The sequence below is a fragment of the Triticum dicoccoides genome, chromosome 5A, assembly GCF_002162155.2.
Source record: "Triticum dicoccoides isolate Atlit2015 ecotype Zavitan chromosome 5A, WEW_v2.0, whole genome shotgun sequence".
Lineage (NCBI taxonomy): Eukaryota > Viridiplantae > Streptophyta > Magnoliopsida > Poales > Poaceae > Triticum > Triticum dicoccoides.
In genome coordinates, this window is record NC_041388.1 from 601262634 (window position 1) to 601266438 (window position 3805).

The window sequence follows — 3805 nt, forward strand, 5'->3', positions numbered from 1 at the left end:
ATCCATCCTTTCCCTCAGCCGCCGCCGCCACTCTCTCGCTTCCCCTCGGGATCTCCTGCCGATTCAATCCCCCCGACCACTTCCCTGGTTTTCAGCGCCGCCTAATCACAACAGCCTACCACCATCCTCCGCCCGAGACCCTGGTCGTCGCTCCCAAGTTCCTCTGCCTGCGCTCTCTCCGCAGCCGCCCGAGGACGCGCCTCCTCGTCCCCGCACAGCCCGTGAGGCACCGGCCTCGTCCCACTCCTCTCCATCCTCCCCTATGTTGCTTCCTGCTCCTCTGCAACGCTCTCTCTCTCAAGAGATCTATCATCCCGCTCGCCTCACCCTCTTCGTCTCTGCGCAGGGAATGAGTGGGAGATGTCATGGTCGCCCGCGGAAGCTCCGTCATCGTCGGGATCGTTCCTCCGGCCTCGGCCCCGGATCCGCGCATCCTTGACGTTTCCCGCGCCTCTGCCTGTGTTGCTGCGTCGCCAGAGGTCGCCTCACGACGCCAAGTTCGCCTTCACCGCTCCCCGGCAACAACGCTGTTACCTCTCCTGCGCTGCTTCTCCTGCCCGAGCTCCTCAAGTCAAGCCGGAGATCCCTCGCATCAAGCCGCCGCCGCTTCGATCGCGCGACGCTGCGCCTTCGCCAAGCTCCGCCATCGCGCCCTGCTTCCCCTGTTTCGAGCAGACGAACAAGGCAGCCATGGCCCTGTTTGACCGAACCGGACACAACCACGAGCGAACGCGCCCTTCCTTCGCCTTCGTTGACCGCGCCGCCCCAGCCCAGATCCAGCCAGGCCCAGTCGGGCCAGATCCGCACCGCCCTCGCTGGCCTTCCTCTTCACCAGCGGGCCAAGCCCATGGGTTAGAACGCGCCCAGCACCTCCCCTGTTCCTGTTGGGCCAGGAAGATTCGGCCCGTACTGTTTTTTTCCGTTGCTGCGAATTTAGCTAATTTCCACAGGATTGCTGTTTTACAGAAAAGCCCTTGTTGATCATGCATTTAATAATTCCACAACCGTGCATCGGATTGAAATGTTTTATATATGAAACTTGCTTAAAATTATGTGTAGATTAATAATTTGCCACTTTCAACCATGTTTAAAATGTTTAAAAAGCTGCTTGTTTAAATTTGCTTAAATGACGTGCTAAAATGATTTATTTCATAACTAAATAACCGTAGCTCGGTTTTAAATAAACTTTATATGTAAATGGGGTAGAAAAATGCATAGTTTAACATGGTGGCTTTACTTTGCATGTTTAACAACTATAAAATATAGTTTAGGGCAGAACAGTACCAAACCTAGAATATGCATATAGGGATTTACCGGAATTGTTGTTCGTTGTTACCGGCCTCATTTAAACTTGCCTAGATAGGTAGTTTTACTTTGCTTCACCCTCTTGCCATGTTTAACAACATTTAATATTGTTGGGTACATAAACAAGATCGAATTAAATAAGTCACGTGGTGTTTCGTCAATATGTAATGAAGTTGCATGTTGAGCTCCACTTAATTTGTAAGATTGTTTGTGCACTTTGCCATGCCATGCCTCATTAAACCGGACATGCATCATACTTGTTTGCGCATTATGTCATGCTTATGTGATGGTTGTTTACTATGTTGTTTGCTTCTTTCCGGTGTTGCTTCTTCGGGTTAGTTTCGATAACGTCGCGTTTGTGAGGACCCGTTTGACTACGACCGTTTGTCTTCTTCATGGACTCGTTCTTCTTCCTTGCGGGATCTCAAGCAAGATGACCATACCCTCGAAATCACTTCTATCTTTGCTTGTTAGATGCTCGCTCTTTTGCTATGCCTATGCTGCGATACCTACCACTTGCTTATCATGCCTCCCATATTGCCATACCAAGCCTCTAACCCACCTTGTCCTAGCAAACCGTTGTTTAGCTATGTTACCGCTTTGCTCAGCCCCTCTTATAGCGTTGTTAGTTGCAGGTGAAGATTGGAGTTTGTTCCATGTTGGAACATGGATATTTTGTTGGGATATCACAATATCTCTTATTTAATTAATGCATCTATATACTTGGTAAAGGGTGGAAGGCTCGGCCTTATGCCTGGTGTTTTGTTCCACTCTTGCCGCCCTAGTTTCCGTCATATCGGTGTTATGTTCTCGGATTTTGCGTTCCTTACACGGTTGGGTTATAATGGGAACCCCTTGACAGTTTGCCTTGAATAAAACTCCTCCAGCAATGCCCAACATTGGTTTTCCCATTCGCCACCTAGCCTCTTTTTCCCTTGGGTTCCGCGGACTCAAGGGTCATCATTATTAACCCCCCTGGGCCAGTGCTCCTCTGAGTGTTGGTCCGACCGAGTAGACTGCGGGGCCATCTCGGGGCAACTTGAGGGTTGGTTTTACTCGTAGGATGTCTCATCTGAGTGTGCCATGAGAACGAGATATGTGCAGCTCCTATCGAGATTTGTCGGCACATTCTGGCGGTGTTGCTGGTCTTGTTTTACCATTGTCGAGATGTCTTGTAACCGAGATGCCGAGTCTGATCGGATTGTCTTGGGAGAAGGAATATCCTTCGTTGACCGTGAGAGCTTGTGATGGGCAAAGTTGGGACACCCCTGCAGGGATTTGATCTTTCGAAAGCCGTGCCCGCGGTTATGGGAAGATGGGAATTTGTTAATATCCGGTTGTAGAAAACCTAAAGTTTATCTTAATTAAAATGCATCAACCGTGTGTGTTACCGTGATGGTCTCTTCTCGGCGGGGTCCGGGAAGTGAACACGGTGTTGGAGTTATGCTTGACGTAGATTGTTCTAGGATCACTTCTTGATCATAGTTTCTCGACCGTGCCTTTGCCTTCTCTTCTCGCTCTCATTTGCGTATGTTAGCCACCAAATATGCTAGTCGCTTGCTGCAGCTCCACCTCATACCTTTTACCCTACCTATAAGCTTAAATAGTCCTGATCGCGAGGGTGTGAGATTGCTGAGTCCCCGTGACTCACAGATACTTCCAAAACCAGCTTGCATGTGCCGTTGAACCGTGCAGGTGACGCAACCAAGCTCAAGGAGGAGCTCGATGAAGATTGTGTTCGCTATGTTGTTCCGTTTCCAGTTGATCAGTAGTGGAGCCCAGTTGGGGCGATCGGGGATCTGTGTAGCATTTGGTGTAGTCTTCTTTTATTTTGGTTTCGTAGTCGGACCTTGTTTGTATCTAGATGATGTAATGCTTTATTCATGTATTGTGTGAAGTTGCGATTGTAAGCCAACTATGTATATTTTCCCTTTATTGTATTACATGGGTTGTTGTGAAGATTACCTCACTTGCTACATTGCTTTCAATGCGGTTATGCCTCTAAGTCGTGCTTCGACATGTGGGAGATATAGTCGCATCGAGGGCGTGACAGTCTATGCATAGATTCTATGCACGAGTAGAACACAAAGTAGTTGTGGGCGATGATTTGTTCAATTTGCTTGCCGTTACTAGTCTTATCTTGATTCAACGGCATTGTGGGATGAAGCGGCCCGGACCGACCTTACACGTACACTTACGTGAGATAGGTTCCACCGACTGACATGCACTTGATGCATAAGGTGGCTGGCGGGTGTCTGTCTCTCCCACTTTAGTCGGATCGAATTCGATGAAAAGGGTCCTTATGAAGGGTAAATAGCAATTGGCATATCACCGTTGTGGTTTTGCATAGGTAAGAAACATTCTTGCTGGAAACCCATAGCAGCCACGTAAAACATGCAACAATAATTAGAGGACGTCTAACTTGTTTTTGTAGGGTATGCTATGTGATGTGATATGGCCAGAAGGATGTGATGAATGATATATGTGATGTATGAGATTG

General features: G+C 48.4%; 1 long non-coding RNA gene across 1 annotated transcript; it reads left to right on the forward strand.

Annotated features, from left to right (window-relative positions):
* On the forward strand, window positions 1-1029 carry LOC119298027. Its single transcript, XR_005145790.1, has 2 exons — window positions 1-221; window positions 347-1029. It is a non-coding gene; the product is annotated as an uncharacterized LOC119298027 (long non-coding RNA).
* Window positions 1030-3805: the final 2776 nt, after the last annotated feature.